Below are 11,658 nucleotides of genomic sequence, written 5' to 3'. Positions count from 1 at the left end.
CATTTCTTACACCCGTTCTCACCCTCACTACTTCGTTCTTAACCCTATATACTCAAGATACACCAGCCATACTCCTTAGACACTGCATCTCAAACACATTCAATTTCTGTCTCTCCGTCACTTTCATTCCCCACAACTCCGATCCATACATCACAGTTGATACAGTCACTATCTCATACAGAATTCTCTTTACATTCATGCCGAACCCACTATTTTTTACTACTCCCTTAACTGCCCCCAACACTGCATCCTTCATTCACTCTCTGACGTACATCTGCTTCCACTCCGTTTGCTGCAACAACAGACCCCAAGTAGTTAAACTGATCCACCTCCTCAAGTAACTCTCCATTCAACATGACATTCAACCTCGCACCACCTTCCCTTCTCGTACATCTCATAACCTTACTCTTACCCACATTAACTCTCAACTTCCTTCTCTCTCACACACCCTTTCAAATTCTGTCACTAATCGGCCAAGCTTCTCTTCCGCGTCTGCAACCAGTACAGTATCATCCGCAAACAACAACTGATTTACCTCCCATTCATGATCATTCTCGTCTACCAGTTTCAATCCTCGTCCAACCACTCGAGCCTTCATCTCTCTTACCACTCCATCAACATACAAGTTAAACAACCACGGTGACATCACACATCCCTGTCTCAGTCCCACTCTCACCGGAAACCAATTGCTCACTCCATTTCCTATCCTAACACATGCTTTACTACCTTTGTAGAAACTTTTCACTGCTTGCAACAACCTTCCACCAACTCCATATAATCTCATGACATTCCACATTGCTGTTGTAGATCAACATAAACAGTTAATAACAGATTTTAGTTTGAAATCAATAATGGAAAGAAAAGCCCCAGCTAGAAATAAGAGGATCACAACTTAGAAGCTGAAGAGAAAAAAGGCAAAAGAGTTCGGATGTTAAGTGTAAAGAGCCAGGGACTAAAGATATGTACACGGAAAGTCAGGATCGGCTGAAGAGGGTATGGGCTGTTATGAAAGAGATTGTGGTGCCAACAGCAGCAGAGATGTGGGACAGGACAAGTGGTCAACAGCAACATAAATCAAGAGATTCAGACAACCATGGAGGATAAGAATATAGCCTGAAAAAGGTGAGAAAACTGTAACAATTACCAAAATACCGAGAAATATGGTAGCGATTACCAAGGTAAAAGTCATTAGAAAGTGGTACGAGATGATGAGAACACTGGAGTGAGAAGAATCTACAGAATAGCTAAAGCGAGAAGAGAAGACAGGCAAGATGTAGGAGAGCTACTACTTACCAAAGATGAAATGGGAAACATCTTAATTGAGGAAGAGGATGTCAAGAGAATGAATGTGAAGAACTGGAAAATGTTCATCTAGTAGAAGGACCAATAGCATAGATCAGTGAGAATGAGTTCGAGAATGCTATAAATAAAGGAAAAGTAAATAAAGCTGCAGGAAACTCTGAGGTAACAATGAAAAGGATTAAGGCATTAAGAAATCTAGGCAAAGAGTGGGTGCACAAGCAATTGGAAAAGATCTGGAATGTAGAGAAAATGCCAAGGAATTTGGAGGAGAGTTGGATGATTAAATTGTATAAACAAAAAGGAGACGTATTAAACTTTGGAAACTACAAAGGAATACAGCTTTTAGAGTCTATTCCTATTCAGGTTACTAGAAAGAATAGTATGCATGATCAGCAGTTTGGGTTTATGAAAAGAAAGAGCAGTGGATGCAATCTTTATAGTTATTCAAGTTCAAGGGAAGTATCTAAAATGAAACAGGAAAGTTTGCATGTTTTGTGGATGTTGAAAAGGCGTATGATAGGGTACCAATAATATTTGTCTGTTGGTATTTTTGGAAAGAGATGAGTGCCGGAGAAGTTGGTAAGGTTAGTGAAGACGATGTATGAGGGGACAAGAACCACTGTACATACCAAATATGAGGAGACTGAAGCATTTCCTGTGGTGGTTGGCTTCAACCAGGGATCTCCTCCGAGTCCATTCCAGTTCCTCGTTGTTATAGACACATTGTCATTATAGCTAAGGAACAACGAAGAATTGTGGGAACTGATGTTTGCTGATGATTTAGTCATTATAGTAGACACAGAAGAAAATACTGCAAGAAATATTTGAAGATGAACATTGGAAGATAATGCTAATGGTTTGTTGATGAGAAGGATATAAGGAAGTAAATATTCAATTGGAAGATGGTACAGTGATAAAACAGAACAATGAGTTTAACTGCTTGGAATCAATAATATTAGAGGAGGGAGGTACTGAGAAAGGTGCGAGTTAAAGAATGAAATAAACATGGCGAAAATAGAGAGAAGTCGCTGGAGGGTTTTAAGCCAAGAGAATACCATTAAGACTAAATGAAGATCTATAAGACAGTTACGAGGCCCATATATGTGACAGAAACTTTGGCACTATTTTATATTGCCTCTAGGAATGTTATTTGTACCGACATATGATTTTATAGTCCAGAAACGACGTCAGACGTCATTGAGATAAATTTTCGTAATGGGCGAAGGTATCTTATAATTTGTGTTTAAATACTCAATGTAAAGTATAATATTATAGAATAAGAAACATAAGAAAAAATTAAATTGATAAATCGAGAGCATAAAATCGAAGATTGCGTTCACTAAAACCTATTCAACAAGAAATGTGGTGTTGTGCATATGAAAATCATTTTGAATAATCCAGGTGCCTCTGGCATAAGCGCTAAAGTTATAAAACGTCTAAAAATATCATTGCAATTTTTTATTGTGTTAGTGAGTCTGCTATCTATTTATTACGTCAGTATCTGTGGTTTAGTGTGTCATGATATTTGTAAATTTTATGCTGTATTTTTTTTTAATTTGTGTCTCATAATTTAAAAGAAAAAATGTAATACAAAAAATAAAACGTCTTAATCCATTTCAGAGCCTTTTCTTGAGAAATAAGAGAACAAAAAGAGCTTTCAATGTCTGTACACTTCTTTATGTAGGGGGCGCAGAGTATCGAGACTGGCACGAGTTCAAGTTCAAATTCTATATTTTTAGGTTACGTCGAGTTCTATAAACATAGGTAATAGCAGTAATTAGATGTATCCCAGGAAGCAAGTCTTTACCAAATACCGATGTGTTAAGAACTTGCATTCTTTACTGAAATGCGCGCAAAAACGGTAGATGTTTAAAATATAGTGATAAACAATGGGATTACATAATTTTTCATATCCGTACAGTCTTTTGATAAAAGCTAAAATTTTGCCTATTCCAATTCTCTCTCTCTCTCTCTCTCTCTCTCTCTCTCTCTCTCTCTCTCTCTCTCTCTCTCTCTCTCTCTCTCTCTCTCTCTCTCTCTCTCTCTCAGTATAAATATTTCTCGGATTTAATCTTTACTGGAATAACTTTATACCAAGGAAGAAAGTTAAATTTTCTGAAATGTAAGGTAATGAGATATGATGGTAGATTATCAAAATCCGAAATGTTAAAAGAGAAACATCATATATTGTAGTATCTCGTCCACGCCTTGCCATCTACTGGCCGGCTCTCTTTCCCCTAGGGGGTGATAAAATAACGGAATGGCTTCCTTGATGATCATGTCTTCTTTTCCCCTTTTCGACAGATAATCTGCTACCCTGGTAGGTTTAGGAGTACTCAGGAATAGAAACAAATAAGTGCAGAACAGAGAATCGTGTCTGATAACCCATTTACCCGTGTAAGAAGGAACAATATTGCCTCTAATATTTCCATCAAGTTTGATGAAATTTATGAAGATCCATACATTTGTCTAATATTATTACCTAAGTATCCTAAACAATTAAATCAGTCCTAAACAATTAAATAAGTAAACTGCTGCTCTCTGGTTTCATTAGATGCGTTAGGAATAGAGGCAGTAAAATCCACGGTGGTTTCATTTTATTTTCCGTCATATTTATGGAATATATTTGAAGTAGGGTAACGATAGAATTTACACGAACATTTTTTTCAGATAAATTTAGTGAGATGAGAGTTTTTGATTGAAATTTTGCGCACGATTTTAATGGAAAGTTCATTTAGAAAATGTACTTATATGTTTTAGAGAATATGACTTATATTAATTGGCATCATTGTTTTAAAAGTCTAAGGACGGAGATGTCTTTTGTATCCTTTGAATAATGAAGTTGATACAGGCTGCACTTAAACAAATTAGGCTTTGTTTCAAAAGGATATTACTCTTCCTTCTTAGATAATGATTAAACATCTTTTGTGTGGGCCAATGGGATTAGATATCGTGGCACGGACTCGAAAAATATAATAGCCACTTGAACGAAAACCTGCCTAAGGTCTTTTGTTATTCGGTTTGTTTGGTTGTGGGTTTTTTTAAAGATATGTTTTGACCTTTACCGAGGTTCAGCCGTGCTTCATTTCTGAATTAAGGTATAGAAAACAACTTAGGCCTAAAACAAGTCCGATTATTGTGTTATTAAACGGAACATACCCACATCAATGCTGAATGTAACCGTGTAGGATTCAGCTCCATAGGTTCCGTTGGATTGCTCACCATTGACGGATATTTGCGGTCTTAAAATGCTATGGACCATCATTCAGAAGAGGTATGATATTCTCTAAATGCAACTCCCTGAAGTAGAAATTTTAAAATAAATTGACAATAGTGAAGATTTCAGGACTTAACGCTACTATCAAGAACTTATAGAATTCCAAGGCCATAAATTGGATTGGCTGCTGTTATACGTAGATACAAGATAAAGCCTGCATGGGACAGTGATTAATCTATATTTGCAATTGGTTTGGTCTTGCCAGATAATTGAACGAGGAGTATTGACACAAGTTGGAAGTCCAATAGTCTTCCACTTGATTTATGACCCTCCCCCCTCTCTCTCTCTCTCTCTCTCTCTCTCTCTCTCTCTCTCTCTCTCTCTCTCTCTCTCTCTCGTAATATTACCTTTGGATATGACTTTTTAAAAGTTATTCAGTAATAGGAAATGGTGTAGTGGTACTGAACTGTTCTGTCGGTTAATATCAGAGATGTATGAAGTTCCAGTTGAATTAAATGCGGGGGTTTTCGCACAGGTTTCATATATTAATTTTGGTTAATGAATTATATATATATATATATATATATATATATATATATATATATATATATATATATTATATATATATATATATATTTATGTATATATATATATATATTTATGTATGTATATATATATTTATGTATATATATATATTTATATATATATGCATATATATATATATATATATATATATATATATATATATATACATATACATATATAGTGTGTGTGAGAGTATTTCCTTTTCATTCTGAGCCTGAGAGAGTTCAGGCAGACATCTTATTTTTTAATGCGTTTTAATAATCTAACATTTTTAATCCCACTATTCATAAATTCTTTTCATACATAGAAATAAAATCTTCATATAAACATCGCCAGTATAGTAAAACAACTTTTATGTAACTACATTTAATGGGAAACGCGATATAGTGATTGCGAAATCAAGTTGAATTGGTCGTAGAGAAGGTTTGGACCAAGGAACTTTAATCTAGTTTTATTCTGATTATCATGATCTTTTTGTTGGTGGTTGTAAGATTCAGTATATTTTGAGATTTGGGCATAAGAATATTGGGTTTTATTTTAAACTCTCTCTCTCTCTCTCTCTCTCTCTCTCTCTCTCTCTCTCTCTCTCTCTCTCTCTCTCTCTCTCTCTTTGTGATAAATAAACTAATATCATATTAATTGAACTCATCCATAAAGCTAACTAATTTTCATTGAAAAATATTTTTTATTTGTTTTGACCATGTGTATTTTGTTTTGCATGCATATAACACCTTCTCGTATTGTGATTCTCTGCATATCTTCCTGATGTACAGTATACAGAAACAATTTTCGAGAAATATTTTCAATATTCCATAGCTTACTAATAGGCAATTTACCCAACGATGATTGTTTTTCTTGAAATTAACGATGCTTCATCTATCTCTATTAATAGTTAAAGAATCACAGTTTCATGAATTTTGACGGGAATCTTACGCTTCAGGTATGAAGTTTAGTAATAGCAAAGCTGACTACATCCGCACATTGAATTTAATCCACTTATGCCCTTGATTGCGTTTATTTATGTAGGGCATTATCAAACAAATATGATCACCAAGCATTTTTGTAATGGAAACGAGTATTAAGCGAAAATTAAGAAATTAGAGTGGTTTTCTTTATAGAGTAGCGATGCTCTGTATCGCAGAGATCCCAATTAACGTTTATTTTAGGGCTTTGTTATTCATATTAGTGTTAATAGGCTAGATGAAATTTATGTCAAATATTGAATTTTTTTTTACGTGATTTTGATTTAATAGAAACTGGCTAACAAGATCCCGAAATGAATAAATGAATTGGCAAATAATTATTTGGATTAAAAGAAGTGACATCTGAAAATATTATGGAAAAATTTGTACTGCTTTTTATTTTAGGGTAGAAACAAACGAATGTTGCTCTTCTAACTTGATAACTTGTAAGATGTAAAGTCTGGGTTTACATTATTAAATTTTTTCACATAACAAATATCTTTACTTTTGTCACGATTCAACTTTTTTCGCAAAATTCATGTGTCCTTTTTTATTCACAATTGGACATCGCGTGAGTTTCAATGATATCGGGGTTCATGGAAATGTGTTCATTTTCCTGATTGTGTAATTTCAGGACATTATTATTTTATTTACTTTTACAATATTTATACCATATTTCACATGCACAGATGATATTGTTTTGATAAATTAAAGTATGTTTGTTATTTTTGTGGGAATATGTTTATGAATCTTCTATCTTGTAATAGACAATTGCGTATAAAAGGCAGGGAGGAAGATGCAAGTTAATTTGCAGTAAATTGCGATGGTCTTAAAACATATCAATTAATGATTTTTTCTTTCCTTTTGCAGGTCTTCTGAATGACAGTATTGCTGATTAATTATCCAAAGGCTACTGAAATGGTAAGTTTGAGACTTTTAACATGCATTCATTATACCAAGAAAATGTAGGCACACATTATCGTTGAGAAAGCTATTAATATAGTGATAGAAATCCATCTTTATGTGGTCATGTTCAGAAGGAATTTGATTCTGAAGTGTTAGCATCAAGAAAAAAGCGATGGAATTGAGATGTTATTACTTGTAATCGCATTATTGTGTCCTCTTTAAAAAATAGTCCCATTTTCTGCTTTCCATGTAAATAAAGGTCAGTTTAAAAAAAAAATCGTTAATGAATTTTGACTTTTTGATAGGCAGCAGTAATTTGTTTTGGTTACATCATCATCCAAATTTACCAGTGGAGGTAATGATGATTGGAATGAGAGTAAAATGGGTAGGATGATTTGGTGCAACGCTTTGTCCCTTCATTGCGTCTAGTGATATTAAAGGGCGACAGGAAAAAAATGCGTGTGAGATAAAAGCATGGTTCTTCAGAAAGAGGGTTGTTGATGAGTTAAGGACGTTTTTAAAAGCAATGATTAGCAGTCTTTTATGGTTGGAAATTATTTTTTTTTTCTTCTATTTTTAATGATATTTTAGCCTGTTTTCTCATAAGCTGGATAGTGTTGAGAATTGTATTGATATGCTCAATATCTACATCTAAATTTTCTATTATGCAATGCTGGAAGAGGAAGTAAAGAGCAATTTCACGTTCAGTCCCTGATTTTATAAAAAATATTACATTTTATTTCTTGACTGTATATTATTCTTTGGTGAGTAATGACGCTTATAAGAAGGTGGAGAGCTACATGTCAGCATTATTTAAAAAGAATTATGATACCTTAGACTTATAGGGTAGAATTGTAAATGTACTGATTTTTTTTTGGGGGGGAGGGGGGGCTGCCATTATTGTAAAGAGGTAGATTGGTGGAGTTGTTGTACATTGTTAATGTACAACACGATACTGTTTTCGTTTAATTTTGTGAATAACCAGAAATTCTATGAAAACTAGTGTTTGGGGTGCATGCAATATACGTGTGGGGCAGAGAGAGAGAGAGAGAGAGAGAGAGAGAGAGAGAGAGAGAGAGAGAGAGAGAGAGAGAGAGAGAGAATATCTGTCAATATTTATATGTGGTAGTGAGTGATGAATTCAATGTATTTTTATCTCGACAGCAATTTCAGCTGAATTTGGAGAATATTGATGTGTTATAACATGTTTGCTGTCACATCTGTTCAAGTTTAGAGCATAATAATTTTTACAATATCCTGGAAATAGATGCATGATAACTTGACCTTTACTAGTTATCCTTTAAAAGTCATCCTAATGAACCAACGAAAATTGACATCTTGCGTGATATAGTTTTTTTTTTTTTTATTTTTCATATGAATGATTTGTTCGCCTCAACTCACGAAATCACGCCAGTCCAAGACGCAATAAAACAGGTAAAACAGGTTTTCCTGAGAAATGAAGACTCTTAAAGAGAACATTCTACGAACCAAGGAATTTTCGTCTTCAAAAATCAGGCCATTGTCCTTGAAGCGTGTCAGGGCATTGGCCCCATGTGTAGTCTAGGCTACAGGTTATGAAGTTTGATGAATATACATATTAAAAAAAAAAACTGAATAAAAATGTATTCTAAACAAGTACTGAATGGATTATCATGACTATTAAAACTTAGGTTTAACAGTAAAAGGATGTTGAACACATTTTGTAAACGTAGATTGAACGAGTATACCATAGAATTCTTTTCATCTAAAAATAGCATTGGGCATTAGTGCCAGTTTAGTAGGTTTATTGTCTTTGGACAGTCGGCTAGAAATGTTGCGAGTGGAGTTCATTAACAGTTATGGGTTAAATATCCTTAGAAGTCTTGTTACAAAATTTCCTAACTAAAATGAACAATTTAAAAAAAAAAAATTCAGGTTTTAGGACATTTCATTCTTTTTCTGAAAAATGTATTTGCATATAATTTTCCAAGTGTCACACATTTTGTGTAATGCGGATATTATAAAATCCGCCGTGAGAACTTAATCTTGATTATCCAAAATCGAATGGCTGACGGGTCAGCGCTCTCATGTTGGCACTGGCACTTTCATGTAAGATTGGTGTTAGGGAAGTGTATTTTTGGCTGCTGGGCTTACTGCAGTTAGTCGATTTTCCGATATGTCATATACAAGCACATAACGCATATATATATATATATATATATATATATATATATATTATATATATATATATATATATATATATATATATATATATATATATGCATATATATATATATATATGTGTGTGTATATATATATATATATATATATATATATATATATATATATATATTTATATATATATATACATACATACATATATATATATATATATATATATATATATATATATATATATATATATATATATATATATATAAAGTTTGAAAATGAGGGTCTCATAATTAACACTGTCAAAGACAGTACGAAAATCAATACTAATCATACGAATTTCTTAACCACTATCAAAGGATTTCTCTACAGATTTAGGCATTTTGCCAAAAGACGTTAAAGAATTTAGATAATTTGATGTTTAAGGAAATTGGGTGGTAGTGAGCGAGCTAAAACTTCCATAAACACGATTCTCCTAAAGTCCAAAATAAACCTCTTCTTTCTAACTTGCAAAAATATGCGACAACTTATAAGGTAAGAAATCAGCTTTATTTATAAAAAAGAACAAAGAAGAAATGCTAATGTCATTGGACCCAGTGCTCTCTCTCTCTCTCTCTCTCTCTCTCTCTCTCTCTCTCTCTCTCTCTCTCTCTCTCTCTCTCTCTCTCTGCAACAATGCAGTGTGGAAGCGCTGCTGGGGAAATAGGAAGGAGCCGGTAAAAAACCTCGGATAATTCTCTTCAGAAATATTACCTTGGCACGACCTATTGTTATCTAGGTCATTGTTTATGAATTACCTTAGTTAGCCCCATTTTCTCACTGTTTATTCTGGTTTTGATATTCTTTTTACATTTTAGTGGGAGCAGACCAGTTGATAAATATTACATGTGTTTTCTGCATATCTGATTTGATCATATATATTGTTGTCAAAGAGTGAAGTACTTTTTGCATATATTTTTAGATTAGAATATAGTATTGAAAGAAATTAATATTTTACCTTGAAATGATTGTTGTAACTGGTAGATGAGCATTGCTCCTGTCTCCTTACGAATCAAAAAGAAATTCTATATAAAAACCTTGTCAAGGTTTCATTGTTAAATGCTAATAATTTCCTCTGGATTATCCGGTCTTTTGTTTAGTTTAGGCAGCTGTGGCTTTCCGTGCGAACTGTATTCAGCAGCATAGGTAGATCAATAGGATTCCTTTGAAAGCAAAATATCATGGGAATTATTGTAGTGTTTTGTGATAGTGTTTTCGCCTCTGCGGCTACAGAAGACAGGAATTTTTGTTTTGTTCAACGAAAGGATATTTTTGGGCAAACTACTGTATATGTATAGTTATATGATTTATTTCCCAACACGGAGTGACTCCAGAGAAAAACAATAAAATACTCACGGCTATATTCACTCTTTAACTGATAAATTGTAATTTCCACAATAGTCTGTCCATACACCTACACAAGGTTAATGTACATACTGTATATATATATATATATATATATATATATATATATATATATATATATATATATATATATATATATATACAGAAAGAGAGAGAGAGAGAGAGAAAGAGAGAGAGAGAGAGAGAGAGAGAGAGAGAGAGAGAGAGAGAGAGAGAGAGAGAGAGAGAGAGAGAGAGAGAGAGAAAGCGTTTATGACATCGTTTAAAATTAAAACACGAAAACTTGTAGTTTGCATGTCATTCATTTTAGTTTAATATTCTAGAAAAGAGAAGGGTACCAAAAATAATTGATGGACGAGAATGAATTATTTACGTAAGGTGTGTTTTGTTAAGAATTATTCGTTGGTATAAATTTGTTATTGGGGTAAAATTTGTGGCGTCATAATGCTTAAACGACAGAACATTTTCGTAAAAAAGTAGTATTCCACGAGCTGAAAAGCATTTTTCTATAAAAACTACCCATACTTCGTAAAATGTCTCTGTGCATTGATCCCATACCTTGTAACCTCGACAAGCGGTTATGGAGTTCCTCCAATGCAGGAAAAAAAACAGAGGAGGCATGATTGATCATTCTGAGAATGTAATAAAATCGATGATTATGATCGCTACAAATTTATGACGTACTTAGAATATGGCTGGACATCATGTAAATTTTTCATGCTCCTGATAATACTGACGTAAACGCAAGGTGTACCAACCGTGTGTCACACAATTGTACATAATTCCTTTTGTATATATTATGCTTGTATCTTCGCTCTTCCCTCGCACTAAAACGAACATGAAAATTCATGTCTGCTGTTTTGCTCTGTGACATTGTCTGTCTCTCGAACATGTTATGTCCTGTTGCCTTGAGGTTTTGTATATAAAGGAGAGTGTTCCTTAATAAACAACTCAGTCGATTGCTTCCTGCCTTTTGAGTTCACAACCTTCTCCCTCCTTCGTCACATTGGTGACCCCGGAGTGACTCGCTCCTCCCGCCTCCCCATCTCCCCTACACCTCTCACCGTTACTATGACGCCGTCAACGCATACCTTCTGCAGCAGTACTCGCCGTCGCCAGCCGCCCGTATAG

The sequence above is a fragment of the Palaemon carinicauda genome, chromosome 15 (assembly GCF_036898095.1).
Source record: "Palaemon carinicauda isolate YSFRI2023 chromosome 15, ASM3689809v2, whole genome shotgun sequence".
Lineage (NCBI taxonomy): Eukaryota > Metazoa > Arthropoda > Malacostraca > Decapoda > Palaemonidae > Palaemon > Palaemon carinicauda.
Note: the sequence above shows the minus strand (reverse complement) of the source record.